Below are 18,236 nucleotides of genomic sequence, written 5' to 3'. Positions count from 1 at the left end.
ATGCAGTCAGAGATGGATTCGTTGATCCAAAATGAAATGTGGGAGCTTACTCCTTTGCCAAAGGGTAAGAAGGCACTACCATGCAAGTGGGTTTACAAGATAAAATTGTGTTCAATGGATGCAAAGCCTAGGTACAAAGCAAGGCTTGTGGCTAAAGGATTCAAGCATCAGAAGGGCATTGATTTTGACGAGATCTTCTCCCCAGTGGTGAAGATGTCTACTTTGCGTATGTTGTTTGCTTTGGTAGCTACAAAAGACATGGAGTTGAAGCAAATGGATGTATAGACAGCTTTCTTACATCCGGACTTGCACGAGGATTTGTACATGGAGCAACCAAGTGGGTTTGTTATTCATGGTTCAAAGAAGATGGTATGCCGGCTTCTTAAGACCTTGTATGGGCTGAAGCAATCATCTCGTGAATGGTATCGTAAGTTTGATGCATTCATGAGTTCATTGGGCTATGCACGCAGTTATGAGGACCCATGCCTCTATACTCGCAAGGCTGCAGATGGTAGTCTTATTGTTTTGGTTTTGTATGTGGATGACATGCTGATCGCAGGGAAGTGTATTTCTGATGTGGATGCCTTGAAACATAGGCTACATGAGACCTTTTCCATGAAGGATCTTGGGGATGCCAGTCATATTTTGGGTATGCGGATCACTCGTGATCGTTCTCGCAAGATGCTCTTTCTTAGTCAGAAAGAGTACATTGACAGGGTGCTTGAGCGTTTTCATATGGAAGGGGGGAAGGCCATTAGTACCCCGTTGCCTCCATATGTAAAACTCAGCCATGATGACTGCCCTCATACAGATTTGGAGACTACAGAGATGTCTCAGATTCCCTATGCGTCAGCTGTTGGTTCCTTGATGTATGCCATGGTGGCTACGCGTCCAGATCTTGCTCATGCAGTTGGTGTGGTTAGCAGGTACATGTCTAACCCGGGCAAGCGTCATTGGGATGCAGTGAGAGGTATTCTCAGATACTTGAGAGGGACTTCAGAGTTGTCCCTATGTTATGGTGAGAAGGATATGTCTGTTTGCGGATATACAGATTCAGACTATGCAGGGTCAGTGGACTCGAGGAAGTCTACTAGCGGCTATGTGTTCACAGTTGCAGGTGGACCGGTTTCGTGGGCATCACGTTTACAGCCATGCGTTGCTTTGAGCACTACAGAGGCTGAATATATGGCTGCCACTGAGGCTACCAAGGAGGCCGTATGGCTCTCACGACTAGTGGGAGATCTTGGTATGGCTGGTGATGCTTCGATTCTACATTGTGATAGCCAGAGTGCCATAGCGTTGGCACGGAATCCTGTCTTCCATGCGAAGACAAAGCACATTGAGGTGAGGTATCACTTCATACGAGAGGTGCTAGAGGACAAGCGCATAGAGCTTGTCAAGGTACACACTGACGATAACCCTGCTGATCTACTCACGAAGTCATTAGCCTCACAGCGGTTTGCACACTGTAGATCGCTGATGGGTATGGCTTGACTTCTTTTGCTGTACTTTGGCCACTTTAAAGGCACACTGTCTTTAAGTGGGAGATTGTTGGGTTAAAGGCCCGTGTGCCCGGCTGCCCGTTGTTCAGCCGCCCATGTACAGCCATTCATTTACTCATTCATAATAACTATACTCATAACTACACATTGTAGTGTGAGTACCGCCCCGCCATACACTGTGTCTATCTCCTTCTTCATGTTGGCTCTCTGTGTGTGTGCTCTCCGATCCCAACATTAGGGCCACATGCAGGTTGCAGCTCGTGCATAGTGACGTTTGTGGGCCCATGCAAACTCCATCCTTGGGAAATTACCTTTACTTCGTGACTTTCATTGATAATTACTCTAGGCATGCATGGGTATTTCCGCTTAAAGCGAAGTCCAAAGTTTTTACGTGCTTCAAACAATTTCTGGCTATGGCTGAAAATGCATCAAAATGTACTATGTGTATATGTCTCATGAATTTAATGCATTTCCGATCGAGGGGGGGAGTATATGTCTCATGAATTTAATGCATTTCTGGCTAGTCGTGGGATAAAACACCAATGTACAATTCCGTATATGCCTCAGCAAAATGGTGTAGCTAAGAGGAAAAATAGGTCTCTTACGGATATGGCAAGATGTATGGTCAAGAGTCAAGCTTTACCACATTCGTTTTGGCTTGAGGATGTCATGTGTGCCACTTATGTACTCAACAGGTGTCCTACAAAAGCGTTGCAGTCTATGACTCCATATGGAGCATGGCATGATAGGAAGCCATCTATTGAGCACATGCGTGTTTTTGGCTGTTTGGCTTATGGTTTAGTGCCACAAATGCAGCGCAAAAAATTGGATGATAAGGCTGTCAAATGTATTTTTGTTGGTTATAGTGCTGAAAGAAAAGGTTACAGGTTGTATCATCCGCAAACAAAGCGTATTTTGGTTTCACGGGATGTAGTGTTTGTGAAAGATTTTGTTTAGCCCTTGCTGTCATGTACTAGGGATAGTAATGTAAGCTCACAGGACATTTATGACACTTGCCTCTTTTCAGTGGTGGAAGTTCGAATGTAAATTCCAATGAGGCAAATGTACAGCATATGGGGGTTTCTGATAATGTTATAGATCAGCCTATTATTGATGCAGATGTACATGATGTACTTGATGAGGAAAGGGCTGAAAATGACCAGGCTAGAGGTATGCCAAAATGGCTGGTGCACACTTTGCGTGACAGTAAATTGGATGCACCTTTGTCTAGTCGTACTCGATCAGGCTCTCGCCATGTATCTTATGCATCAGATTATTATGCTTTGGCTGTGTCTAGCTTACATGATGTTGAGGAACCTCTGTCTTTTGATGAAGCACAAAATTTGGAAAATTGGATGGCTGCCATGCAATCAGAATATGATGCACTTATAGAAAATGACACATGGACTTTATGTGATTTTCCTCCTGGAAAAAAGGCCATTGGTACGACGTGGGTTTACAAGTTTAAACGCAATCCGGATGGTGAGATCGATCGCCATAAGGCTTGACTTGTCGCAAAGGGTTATGCACAGCAAAAAGGCATAGATTATGAAGAGACTTTTGCTCCCACTTGTTGTATGACTACTGTGTGTTTTCTATGTGCATTGGCAGCTCTTTTTGGTTGGGATGTACATCAATTAGACATTGTTACTGCTTTCTTGAATGGTGACATATTTGAGGAAGTTTATGTAACACAGCCTCACGGTTTTGTCAAGAAAGGACAAGAGGACAAAGTGTGCAAATGTAACAAGGCTTTGTATGGTTTGAAGCAATCTCCTCGTGCTTGGTATGAGAAAAATGACACTCATTTGGTCAAACAAGGCTTTCATAACAGTCCAACAGAAAGCACATTGTATGTAAAGCGTGAGGGTGATGTACTTCTCATTGTGGTTCTTTATGTAGATGATTTTCTTATCACTGGACCAAATGAGAGACATATTGCTGAATTTAAGGCTGATTTGAATGCTACTTTCAAGATGAAAGATTTGGGGCTGTTGCATCACTACTTGGGCATACAGTTTAAGCAGTGTGATGGTGGTATTGCCTTGTGTCAGAAAAGTTACATAGAGACATTGCTATGTAATTTTGGACTTGAGGATTGCAAACCTATTTCCACTCCCATGGAAACAAGTTGGAAATTCAATCTACATGATGCTCGTGATCCTGCATCTGTCACTCTTTACCAAACTGCTGTTGGATGCCTCATTTATGTATGCAACACGAGGCCAGATATTCAGTTTGCAGTCTCACAGCTCAACAGATTTATGCATAGCCCAGGGTCTAAGCATTGGCAGGCTGTCAAGAGGATTTTTAGCCACCTTAGTGGAACTTTACATCTTGGCTTGTTTTATCCCAAGGGGGGATTATTGCTGGCAGACTTACATGCTTTTTCGGACTCAAATTGGGCTGGTTGTTTTGACACGTGAGTGTCCACAAGTGGTTTTTGTTTCATGCTTGGCAGTTCATGTGTATCATGGTTGAGCAAGAAGAAACCTACTATGGCCACTTTGAGTTGTGAGGCTGAGTACATGGCAGTCTTCACAGCTAGACTCGCCAATAGCCTTCTAGAGAGCTTAATTCTTATTGATTCTTTTATCAGATGTATTTAAATGAATTAAAATAGATTTTCTCTAGCCTAACTCTCATTGGTCCACCTCTATGGCCATCCAATAGGATTTTAGTGCAGCTTGTGGGCAATTGGGCTAGGGAGCTGACATGTATGCCCTATTCCCTTTGTGTAAAGGGAGCCTGTGAGTGTGTGTGTGTGTGTGTGTGTGTTTTTCTCTCTCATCCCCTACTTACAGGGCTCGCCCCCTCCTATGTAGGAGTCTTGAAGACTTTTTGGCACACTCACAAAGCATCCAATTTCACTAAGCTTGATCATGGACACAACCTTTGAATTTTGGAACCTTAGCATTTTGGAAGTCTTAATGGGCTGAACCTTAGGGTCTTTAAAGCCCATTTTTGCACATTGCTCTTTTGCAGATGGCCCCCCCTTTGGATCCCTATCGTGGCCGGTCTTCCAGCTTTGCCAATATTCTAATTTTTTCTCCCTTGGTACTTCCCCATATTAAATGATAAGTTTAACATGAGAAAATCATTTAGGAGAATTAGATATTAGTTATTATGACATTATCTCTCTCTTGAAATCATAGTCATCCTCGACTATGGAGTAAAGAAGATAAAGCCTATTTATTAGTCCTTTTTCTAGCGGGTAGAGAATCCCTATCTTACCCTACGACATCGTTCCAAAATGGATGCCTAATCCATTTGGTGCTTGAGAGCCTAAGCTGCCGCAAGCATGTCTGCACATTAGTCCTATCAATCTTCCATAGTAGAGGGACAAGCTCTACGTGGTGTTTGGAAGACGTCGTCTCCACAAACTTGATTCTAAGCATGCATACTACTTCAAATTTGTGCACAATAAAGAAAAAGAGAGTCTTATAAGACAAAAACTTTGTTCATTTTAAACATTTGTACATTTGCTTACTCTAGGGAAGCATTGTAAGCATTGACAAGGTTTAGGTTATCCTTTAATTGTATGCCTTGCATCCATCTAGCATCTTCAAAAGGATAATTCTTAAACTTATTAAGATACCGAATAGTCTTACCGCCTCTTAATACCTTGTCTTCATGTCGGAGCATGGACTTGGGCTGCAGCACCTCTTCTTGGTCCTCAATCTCCGGTGGGTCTTCAATAGTTGGTTCTTGATGTGGATCTCCTCTGTAAGGATTTAGTAGGATCACATGGAAAGCATTGTGTATGAGCCAATGGTTGGGCAACTTGAGTTGATAGGCCATATCATTGATTGGTCTAAGAATCTGGAAGGGACCATAGTACCTTTTTGCTAACTTAGCATAGTACTTTTGGTGTCCTGTAGGATTCTTGCCCGTCGTGTGCCTTAATTGAGCCTTGGGAAATTTAAGTAAGACCCAATCATTTCCTTTAAAGGCTTGGCCTCTTTTGTGCTTATCAGCAGAGCAGCCTTTTGCCTTTGCTATGAGATAGAGATAGCATCCTTAATCTTTTGGAAAGATTCTTGTAGGTTTTGGCTATACTCATCTGTAGTGAAGATCTTCCCATGTACCTTAAGTAGCAGGGGAATTTTTGATCTTCCCTCAATTACCTCGAATGGTGCTTTTTCCGTGGAAGTATGTACAGTGTTATTGTAGGCATACTCCACTAAAGATAAGTACTTCTCCCATTGGGACCTTTGATCTACTTCCATTACATAGGATTTTAGTAGATCAAGAATTGTTAGGTTAGCTATTTCACTTTGGCCATCCATTTGGGGATGATAGGCCGAAGAGAAATTTAGTCTTGTCCCTAAATTCTCAAAGAGACCCTTCCAGAAATTACTGGTCATTCTAAGACCTCTATCCGACACTATGGACATTGGCAAGCCATGGTACTTGAAGATTTGTGATATGAAGAGGGTTGCCATTTGATGGGCTTTGACATTATTTCTTGGGGGGTTCACTATATGTAAACCATCTATACAACGTGCGTTCAAAGGGTACTTTAAAAACCCCTTATCTGTGAATCTTGAATTAATAAAACAACCCCTCTTTCTTTATGAACTTACGGGTTTTTTTTCAAAGTGCAATAAAAAACCCCCTTATTTAAATATATTTATGTAAATTTACCCAAATTTTTTGAATTAAAAGACTTCTCTTGTTGAACTCTCATGGTATACTTACATACATAGAGGTCTCGAGTAGCCTTTTTGACAGGTATAAAATGAGCTTGTTTGCTGAACCTGTCTACTATCGTCCATATTCCCGTATTCCCATGGATAGACTTAGGCAATCCAAAGATAAAATCCATGGATATTCTCTCCCATGGTGAATTAGGGATTGGCAAAGTTTGAAGCAATCCAGGTTGCTTCCCTCTATCAAACTTTGTCTTTTGGCATACCACACATTTAGAAACATACTCTTGTATGTTTGCTTTCATGGTAGGCCAATAGAAATATGTTTCAATCCCTTTTAGGGTAGACTAAATCCCTCTATGCCCCGCATAAGGAGGAGCATGAGATTCATACATTACTTTCTCACGTAGTGAGCTAGTAACACATAGTCTATTGCCATAGAGAAGATAACCATCTTGTAAAGTAAATGGTTCCTCTTTCTTCCCTAGTGCAAGGGCTGAAATCACATCTCTAAAATCTAGATCAATAGCATACTCATCTATCATAGAAGATAGATCATTGTGAGTTGCTATGGAAACCGCATTCACTCTCGGCTGTCTTGAGAGTGCATCGGCTACTTGATTATGCTTGCCAGCAATGTGAGCAATATGAAAGTGAAATTGTGAAAGAAAATTTGACCACCGCATTTGTTTGTCAGAGAGCTTGGTCTGCGTCATGAAGTACTTAAGGCTTTGGTGATCCGTCCGCAGAATGAAAGGAGTCCCCAATATATAGTGCTTCCATGAGTCTTAGGCATGTAGAACTGCAAGGAGTTCTTTTTCATATATTCCTAGAGCTTGCTCAGCAGGGTCAAGCCTTCAACTTTCATAAGCTATGGTGTACCCTTCTTGGAGCAAAACAGCTCCAAGGCAATTACCACAAGCGTCACATTGGACCTCAAATGGCTTTGAGAGATCCGGCAGTGTAAGTACAAGTTGAGAGATAAGATTTTCAAAAGCATTGTTCTCCTTGGCAGACCATGTATACCTAACATTTTTCTTTGTTAGATCATATAATGGTCCCGCGATTTGTGAGAAATTTTCTATGAAGCGTATATAGTATACACACATACCTATAAAGCTTCTTAGTTCATGAAGATTCCTTGGTTTAGGCCATGGTTTTATTACCTCTAACTTTGATGGATCCATTTGGATGCCATCTTGAGAGATAATGTGACCTAAATATTGAATCTCTTGTAAGAAAAACTCACTTTTCTTTCGATTAATATAAAGTTTATTCTCTCTTAAGACTTCAACTATCCTTATTTGATGGTAGCCACTTTTTAGGTCAATCCTACTGAAGTAGGTCAACCCTTGTAGCTTATCATCTTCTACCCGTGGAACGGGAAACTTTTTTTTGATAGTGATCCTATTTAGTGCTCTATAGTCGACACACATACGATATGTGCCGTCTTTCTTTTGCACTAATAACACGGGTGAGCAAAAGGGAGATGAGCTAGGCCTAACCATGCCCTTCTTAACTAACTCATGCACTTGCCGCATAATCTCCTCTTGTTGAGCTTGAGAAACTCTATAAGGAGGTTTATTAGGTGGTGAACTTCCTGGAAGAAGTTCAATTGCATGGTCATCATTGCCTCATTTAGGAGGAAGCTCACAAGGGATGTCATCAATAAAAACATCTTGAAATCCCTTGAGAAAATTGGATAGCTCTAATTCTTTGTGATTGTTTATATTTTCTTTTGATAAAGCATTAGGTTCATCTTAAGAATCTTTAACGAGCTCTTTATTGAATTATTGAAAGCTTGCTTATGTACAATGGGTATGGCGTTACCCATCTCTTTGGCATCTATGTACATATCTTTTTCCCTGTACTTAAAGTAGATTTTCTTTCAGAGAATTTAACATTGGCAACCATGGGATCAAACCATGGTGCCCCTAGGATTACATCCTTGTGCTAGAGAGGAGAGATAAAGAAGTCCTCTTTGTCCAGACAGCTTTGGACATGGAGCCTCAATTTCCCAATTAGTGGAGTGACTGAAGCTTCTTACCCCTTGAAAGCACCATCTGCGGGTAGGACATCTCCCATGTCATAGGCTTGGATGCCTAGCTTGGTGGCCAACTCTGTGGATATGAAATTGTGAGTAGAACCAGGGTCAAAGAGAATAAAAGCATCATGTTCTCTTACCTTTTCCCAAGCATGGCATAGAGGAGATACTTTGTGGTGAGTTTCCTCTTGTTGGATTTTGACCAAGGTAGCTCTAGGAGGCTCATGGCGGATGTTCTTTTGGGGGCAAGCGCGGTACGCATGCCCTTGCTCGCCTCACTTGAAACAATGGTTATCCTTGCGATAACACTCAAGATCTTCTGGAGAGAGTTTTTTTTTCCTTTGTAAACTCCCTTGTCCTTAGCTTTGTGGTTATTGGAATTGCCCTTAGTAGACTTTTGGACATTGTCCTTCCCCTTAGGCTCATTGGAACCCTTGTTTTCCATGGGCATAAGATTTCTCTTAGCCCCTGTTTGGAAATTGACTCGAGAAACCACCATAGAATGGTATATAACTGCAGATATGGTGCGTGGCCTTTGAGAGTTGACATACTCCGCCAATTCTTCAGTTAAGCCCGCACAAAATTGTTGTTTTTTCTCTCCAAAATCCATCTTTTTGAAGACAGTGTCTTTGAGATGTAAGCCCCAAAACATGTCTACATATTTATGAATGGATTCGTAGGGAGAGAGCTTCAAGCTTCGCCATTCGGTTAGTACTTTGTCTTTCGCATCGGCAGCCAAAAACTGCTTCATGGTGGAAGCTCTTAAAGCTTTCCATGTTTGTGGAGCTTCACTGTTGGCCCATAGGCTAGACCACCATTGCCTAGCGGACTTTTGAAAGTGCATGGCTACATGGCATAGCTTAGAGGACTCCGTGAAGCCCTCATCTCCAAACGCCCCATCGAATTGTTGGATAAAGGCCAAGACTTTGTCCATAGCACCAAAGGTGCCATCTAGGTAAGGAAAGAGATTCTCTTTCCTGCACCATTGCTTTCTTCAGAAGATGAAGAATTTGAGGAAGATGGAGAAGAGGGTGACCTCTTTCTCGCCTTTTTCTTGCCTTGATCCTCTTTGTCTGCACCATCACTTTCTTCATAAGAGGAAGAGGATGAAGAAGATGGAGAAGAGGGTGACCTCTTTCTCGCCTTTTTCTTCTCTTGTTTTCTGTCATTCCTCTTTGAATTATGGTGTGGAGAAGTGTGCCATGATCTTCTCCGTTTAGGAAGTGATGGAGAGCGTTTTTTCCGCCGTCTTTGTGGAGCCATCTCCACCAAGAAGGCAGGAGACTCACTTCTTTCTCGTTCCTTTGGTGGGGGATCTTGAGTTCTCTTTTGAGAAGGAGATGCGTCACCAAGAAGCAAAATTTTGAGCCCTTCGTATGGATCCTCTTCTTCTTCCCAAATCGGGGAGAGGCCTCTTTTGGAAGTCTCACAAGGAGGGCTCCTAGGTACTCTCTCATCATGGTGGGGAGTTTGGAGAATCCCATGAGCACGAAGCTGCCGTTGCACTTCACTTTAGAGGGACGGATTGCCCATGGCTTGTTGAAGCCTAGAAACAAGGTAGTTAACAAGCATAGGGGCATCATAGTAGCCTGGTCATTAGCAAAATCAAAGCTATCAACATTAATTTCACTCTCTTTACTATTGTCAGCCATTCTAACAAATTTTAGGTGTAATATTTTTAGGTGAACTTTGGCACTTCAAACCCTAGTTGCTGCTCCTCTTTACCCCTTTAGAAAAGCACTCAAGCTCTTGTACCCATGGCTCGAATATCAAGGAATATAAGAGAGGGTCTTTCAACATCAAAACAGCACCGGCTCCTATCAAGATTCTAATAGCTCAATAGTGGTTAAGCCATAGGCAAGCCCCATCGGACTCCACTATTAAGACCATAGCTCTCGACGATGATACCCCGTTATCTGCACGAAGGCAAGCGCACTGCAAGGCTAAAAGATCCCTATTCTACTTACTCAATTGCAATTAATAATACCAACCACTTATAGCTAGCTTGAGGACCTCCCGTCTTGAGCAAGAAAAGAGAAACCTTGTGCTCTGATACCAATGTAACATTTAATGGCCTAGTAACTTGTGTGTAGCAGAAAATAACATGAACATAGTGAGCATTTCATTAGAATAGATTCCTAATGAGCATAGCAAGAGTGCTTGGATGGAGAGAGCAACAAAAAGCATAACACCTAGTTAGATAGGCATGAACAATACTTCAAAAGAGAGAGAAATTAAGCTATTGACAATAGTTGAGGACTGGATTTACATGGAGCCGGTTCCCCCTCCAAAAGGATTTGTATTATAGGTTTCCCCCATCAAGGGGGACATTTTATAATACAATTTTTTGTGTTCCTTCAATAACTAGCTAGTGCAATGAAGATGGAAGCTTCAAGCACTAAGAAAACACTTATAAAACACAACATCAATTCCCTCACGGTCTCAGACCCAAGACCTCACACACCTTCGAAGATGGTGAGAGCTAGCAAGGTATCAGGGTAGATTGAGAGGAAGAAGGAGTAGTCTTACGAGAAATAAGTATATCTCCTCACATAATCACTCATAAAAGCTTAGCATAGCTTAGTAATTAGTATGGTAGAGGAGATGAGCATGCATTGAAGCTTGGCTCTTGGTTGGATTTGCATCACAAAAGCAAAGAGTTGTTGATGTAGGCCTCCTTCTCACAAGCTTAGAGTAGATGATGAGCTTTCCATTAAAGCTTGAGAAGGAGAGAGAGAGTATTCTTGATCCACACATGAGATTGTGTGTGTGTGTGTGTGTTTGTGTGTGTGTGTGTGTGTGTGTGATAATGCCTTTGAAAAATCAGCCCCCCCTCTCTCTCTCTCTTGGTCGACCCCTCTTGCTAAATCCTCTTCCTAGCTTCCCATTGGACCTCTCCAAGCTTATCCAATAGGGTTTAAGAAGCATAAGTGATAGCCTTGTGACAAGTGTCCCCATTTCCCTTTTTGTGAGAGATTTAGGTAATTAAATAATGCAACTAAACTCTCATTGGACCCCTTTGTCTTCTGGCCAATAAGAATCAAGCAAGCCATGGGGCTGCTGAATGCTCATTGGACCCCTTGGGAGACTGACCAATAGTCTTCTAGAGAGCTTATTTCTTATTGGTTATTTTATCAAGTGTTTTTAAATGAATTAAACTAGATTCACTCCTGCTTAATTCTCATTGGTCCACCTCTATGGCCATCCAATAGGATTTTAGTGCACCTTGTGGGCAATTGGGCTAGGGAGCTGACATGTGTCCCCTATTCCCTTTGTGTAAAGGGAGCCTATGAGTGTGTGTGTGTGTGTGTGTGTGTTTTTCTCTCTCATCCCCTACTTACAGGGCTCGCCCCCTCCTATGTAGGTGTCTTGAAGACTTTTTGGTACACTCACAAATCATCCAATTTCACTACGCTTGACCATTGGTCACAACCTTTGAATTTTGGAACCTTAGCATTTTGGAAGTCTTAATGGGCTGAACCTTAGGGTCTTTAAAGCCCATTTTTGCACATTGCTCTTTTGCAAATGCCCCCCCCTCTTTGGATCCCTATTTTCCCTCCTTTGGATCTCTACTATGGCCCGTCTACCAGCTTAACCAATATTCTAACTTTTTCTCCCCTGGTACTTTCCCATAGTAAATGATTAGTTTAACATGAGAAAATCGTTTAAGAGAATTAGATATTAGTTATTATGACATGCGAACGCTCATCAAAGCTCATAGAACTCAGAGAAAGTGAGCAGGCGTGTGCTGGAGCTGCTGATGAATAAGCCTGGGAGGACGCAACCCGCTATGATACCAATTGTTGGAATTAGGGTTGCAGGAAAACACACACAGCTTGGAGAAGACGAAGAAAGCTCAAGGCACACAACTGAGAGTATGTAACTTAGTGTGCAATGGAAAGATAGATAGCCCTAGAATGAATGGACGTATATACAATCCATGGGGGAAAAAACCTCCGAAAGAGGGAAAAAATGCCCCGGCGGTCCTAGTGTGTTCACATACATCACTACCACATGTATATGGTAACAGGGAACATGGATTGCGATCCATGTACCTTAGCATCGTGGGGGTTTCTAACTTGATGATGTTGTAGACATACTTGAGTACATTTCAAATCTCAAATTTGAGCTAAAAATACCTTCGAGAGGTCAAGCTAAAAGCCAAAATTCCTGTGTCTTGGTCCTGAAACTGTTTTCAGTACTGTTTCAAGTGCAATTCACTAAAATTGCTCTAATTTTTGATTGACAACTCTAAATTGAGTTAGGTAAAGCTAGGAAGAAAGCTTGCGAGCAATAAGACACACCTGGATCCAAAAATTTTAAGTTTTAAAGCTGAAAATTTTCAGGTTTTCTAAATCCAAACTTTTAGGGTATCCCAAGACCAGTTTCCAAAGACCAAAAAGCCACAAAGACCTGACTTCTAAGAGGTCTGATCAGGGGTATAAAGGGATAAGTTTCACTAAGCCAAAGTGGGTTTATCAAGTACTATCTCGAGACTCTCGAGTGTGTCCTAATCATGACAAATCATCCACCACCAAGGTTTTCCACTTTACTCAGAGTCATGAAAAATGCAACAAACATTGTAATGCCTTCAATAGTGGGATTGGGAGAATACATAGAGGAGAGGCATCCTTTGATCAACAAACCGAACGTTAGATTGATTAGAACCAATGAAACCATGCAAGTTCTTACGGATTACAATTATGAGGGCTTATATAGATTCAAAAATGAAGATCCATATATCTTCTACAAGTGTGTAGAGCCCTATGTTGGAGAGATGTCATTCCATAAGAATCTCTATGCATTCACCTATACAGATGCCCATGAAGTTCAAGTTTTGATGGTAGATAAGTATGGATGTGAGTAAAAATTTATCAATCCAATTGACCTAGAGAGATATACGTACAAGGGTACTCCAATCTCTAAGCCAATAACGATGCCAGAGCACACATCTAAGAGGATTCCACCGGGATTTCTAAAACGACAGGAGAGAATAAGAGCGGACTTTGCCAGAGACCACGAATTGGTTAGGTTGGTGACTAAACCACAACGTTTAAGACCATATCAAGTGGCTCGATGTGTTAAAACAAAATACGATGGGTCAAGGGATCCATATGCTCATGTCTCACTCTTCAAACAAGTTTTGAGAGCTAAACAGATTGTGGATTTCCATACTCAGTATGAGGGATTTGGGTTGGCATTAGAGTGAACGGCTTTGACGTGGTTCCAACCTCTAAACATAGATGATTTTCCAAACATAGCACAACTCTTACAAGAGTTTGTAGAGGAGTTCTCAAAAAGGAGAATCAAACACAACACAAAGTCCCAGATCTACGCTTTAAAACAAAAAAAGGATAAAAAAGTGAAGAAAGCTTTGCTTCGCTTCAAACAGTACATATACAGATATCATGTGAGAGAGCTACCACAAGATGAGAGATTATCAGTTCTCTTCGTAGAGGGCTTGAGGAATAAAAATCTAAAAAAGGACCTACATTTGAAAGGATGTACGACATTCGATCAAGTCACTAGAGAAGCTCTATATCTAGTTGACAATTGTAAGGCCTACGGAGAGGTGATTGAAGATACATACAAAAATGACTAGTAGTGACTCATCTTCGAAGAGTGAATCAACAACAAAGAGAGATGTTCAAACTCCTTGGGAACCAATCATTGATCAAGTAGTAGAGGGGATAATTAGAAGAATAAACCAAGGCTACAAACAAAACAGTACGACAACCTCAATTGAGAAGATATAATATTTGTGGAGGGGATCACCCTACTCCATGGTGTAGCACTCAACCAAAGACACAACATGTGCTAGGGCAACAAACACCTTTTTTGAATGATGGTAGAGTAATAGTCAACTACACTTAGCCAACACATGTTCCACAATACATGAAAAACTAGTACTCCATAGATGCGAATACGCTCATGTTCATAGCCAATCAGGAGTATGGTTCAAAGAACATTCTTACCAGGCAAGAACAACCATTGGTTGGATTACCAGTTATAAAACAAAAAGGTCCATGCTATGAATGTGGAGGTGACCATTGGGCACAAGGTTGTCCAAACAAAGGTCCACAAATAAAATTATGTGTATTCTATGAACATTGTGGAAGAGACCATCTACTCCAACACTATGCTAAGAATCTAGGTTACAAGGGGAAAGCAACAATGAACGTTGTAGGAGTGATGCCTTCTTCAAGCGGATGCGAGGTAGAACCCGCTATTCCTTTAAAGGTGATGACTCGAGCTCAAGCTCATGAAGCTACGAAAAACAAACCAGCCAAGGATGCCACAATGTTTGTTCAAACAAAAATTGAGAACATCTCGGTGAGAACAAGAAGAAAGTCATGGAAAGCCAAACGGGATAAAAGGAAAGCAAAGAGGCTACAGAAGAAATCAGCAGCCCCCTATACACTTATGCTATATATAAGGTATACAAGTCAGTGGGTGCCAAGACTCTGGGCGGTCGGGCAAGGCACAGGCGCCTATACCCCAACAACCTCCCACTTAAAGGCGACTGTGCCTTTAAGCAAGGGAACCTAGTCTAAAGACTACAAAAGGCGAGAGAAAATCACTCTCAACCGATGCCCACTGGCTGGCTATGATCGTGTGCATCCGGTTGTCCTGCTCCCGTGTAAGTCCATACACCACCAGACGTACCGCACACGTATTGCAAATATGTACGCAATACTTGCATATCTCCCTCGTGCACTATGCCATCATCAGTCAACAACCCCAATTGCAAATGCTCCCACTGCAGCTGCGATATCCGGTCTCAAGATCAACATCTCATACATGAGACCACCGAATGCCGATGCAATGCTAGCGAGCCCTGCTAGCTCTACGGAGCATGCATCAACATATATGTCCCTGGCAATAGGCATCTCTGACTGTGAAAGCGTGTCAGCCACATGCATCTCCTGACTGTCTACAAAAGACGCATCAACCTGTCGTGCAACCTCAGAGCAAACCAGATTCTCTAGGTGTCTGCTGGAAGACATATCTTGCACAACTATATCCCCATGCTCACTGTCGAGCATAGAAAGAAATGACTGCATAATCGCTGACATCTCAGCCTCCTCTGCAATCATCCACTACAAACATGACCACTCAATCTGTTGTGACTCACTAGATCTCTCATGCTCTAACTCCTTATGCATAGACTCTTGCACAACGTCCTCCTGTCTTGACTCACTAGAGCAAGACCTCTCTACCTGTCTATCCTACATAGAAGTATCTCGCACAACTGACTCTCTGCTTTGTCCAGTCACTAGCAAAGCATGCATGTTTGACTCTGTCACCTCTCTGTGTGACTGCTCAAGTCGTGCCCCAACTGTGTGTACAACGAGCTCACTACCCTGCACTGCATGCAAAGCACCCTGCAACCCATGAGCAAAAGAGACTGTCCGGGTCTCTCTCTCTCTCTGCATGGCTGTAACAAGATTGAGACTCGACCATCTCGCACCAGTACTACGTGCAATGGGTACCATGTGCCAACTCTAGCACCTCTCGCAATCACCAGCGAACCCAAATGCAACGCAAAAGATCGCTCAAGCAGCGATACCCGACATCCACTATCCCTGAGCTGACCAATCGAGATCAAACTCACCGTCAAATCTGGTATATAGCGCACATGTCGTAACAAGTAAGATGCACCACCCGATAATGACAGTCTCACATCTCCTGCACCTGCTATCGCATACACCGATCCATCGGTCAAACGTACACTGCCAAGCATCCCGCTAGAATAGCTATAAAACCATTCACGATGCGACGTGACATGAAACATAGCACCTGCATCTAGCAACCACTGCGAAGGGAGTGCACTATCCACATGTATAGCATGTCGTGCATAGCTCGAGGTAAAAGTGACATCCCCGTCACTAGTATACTCCGACACTACATCTGCCTCAACTGTCAAAGCAACTGAGTCCATGGCATCACTACATACATCTCTGAGACTGCCATGTCTCCTACAATGTCGCATACGATGAAAACAGCGTTGTCTAATGTGTCCAGAATGACCACAATACCAACATGTCACCTGTCGGCGTACTCGTGAATGTACATGTCTCACACGAGTCCTTGATGACTCAGATCTATCATACATATCATGTAATCTGTGCCAAAGTGCTCTCGAAGTAGTCTCATACATAACAAGAGCATATACAGATTCCGCAAGGTGCAAAGAGAGCGTGGATAGTGCCATCTTCTCTAGCTCCTGCCATTGATCGTCAGACATGTTTGAAGGTCTACCTGCATCACCACTCAATGGTCGATGCAACCCTCGCTGTGTCAATGCATCAAGCATACAATCTCTCCATGCCGCAAAGTCTGACCCATCAAACACGCGCATCTGTGAGAGGTCACAATCTGATCCATCACCTGTCTCTGCCATGAGCACAAGTAGCAAGCTAGATAGCAAAACCACCTCACCAACAACACCTGGAAACTGTCTACAAATATGGCTAGAAACACAATGTAAAACCTGTGAGATACACTCCAAAATAGAGCTCCCGCAATGTCAATACAAGCCTCGCATGCTCTAGTATCATACTACAATCTGTGAGATAATCACCAAGCCCACATTGTGCGGTATCGATGCATACACACGCACAAATCTCCCACCTGTAGAGAACACCGCAACCTAGATCTCTACCGCAACCTGCAATCTCTACCTAGATCGCATGAATGATGCGAATAAAACTCTTGGGAAAATTTTGCCAGAGTTTCGACGCACAATGTCTATCAACACAAAATACCCATTGTCCTGCAAGCTCAATACAATGAGAAATCAATGCGCATCAAACTACACTCAACATACATGCATAAGCTCTGCAAACCTGTGTCCAGCAAATGCTCACAAAGAGTACCACAGGTGACCATACATATCATCCACAACCAACCTCTGCACTTGCTCACAAGATCTACTGCTCACCACATAAGCATACATAGAGCATTACCTGCTCAAAGACCATGTATGCAAGCCACAACACTGTAGAAGAACCACTCAACTGCAACTGGCAACACCTGTGGGAGTACTAGACTCAACCTGTACCTGGGAGTCAAACCCGATTTTGTAACACCTCATATGTGCCTGCTACCTGCAGTGTGCACGAGTAAGCTGTCTGCAGCAAAGAAAACAACAGAGCCCAAAACTGTCATGAAAAACAGTTTCTGTGTTTTTAATTTCAGATCCACCTGCACTCCGAATCAGGAAACGATTCCTTCTACAAAGTCGTAGAGCTTGAAGCCAGCTCCATTTTGAACCAAAAAGTTTAGGAATCGGAGCTTTGTAGCTCAAGTTATGAGCAAAATAGTAGACTGCTGTCAAACTGCCAAAAACTGAACGACTTTCTTCTGTGCTTCTTTGAGCTCATAGAAAGGCTCAAACTCACTTCCCACCTCGATGGGTGAGCTGAATGTATCGATCTCACAATGCTTCCATGTCTATGGAAGCTCCAATCTCCAATCTGTCGCCGATGTAGCCGTTGCAAAGCTTGCCGAGAAGAGGGAAGATGTTGTACACAGTGGGCCGATCTGTAGAGGAACTGTGGACTGATCTGTGAGCACTAGGAAGCTTCTGAGAGCTCTCCTACAAGCCTCTGTATGGCTGTCCACAAGCCTCCTCTATTTCTTTGCTCAGATATGTGACCTCTTCGCCATAGCCGACGAGTTCATCGCGAAGCCGTCCATCTACGCTCTCACACCTATCGCTCTGATACCAATTGAAGGGGATCGGAGAGCACAATAGACGGAGAGTGAGAGAGATAAGGAGACACACGATACACAGATATGGGTGGGGAGACTCAATAGAGTGAGCAGCCCCCTATATACTTATGCTATGTATAAGGTATACAAGTCAGTGGGCGCCCAGACTCTGGGCGGTCGGGCAAGGCACGGGCGTCTATACCCCAACAGTTCAAATGTGCAAGGAGCTCATCCAAACGGGTGAAAGCACATGTTCCAGATGCTCCAAAAACCGGAGGTGCTAATCCGCAAAAAAATAAAGGAAATGGAGAACCAAGGTGT

This window comes from Adiantum capillus-veneris, chromosome 21, assembly GCF_014529385.1.
Source record: "Adiantum capillus-veneris isolate H3 chromosome 21, ASM1452938v2, whole genome shotgun sequence".
Classification (NCBI taxonomy): Eukaryota; Viridiplantae; Streptophyta; class Polypodiopsida; order Polypodiales; family Pteridaceae; genus Adiantum; species Adiantum capillus-veneris.
Note: the sequence above shows the minus strand (reverse complement) of the source record.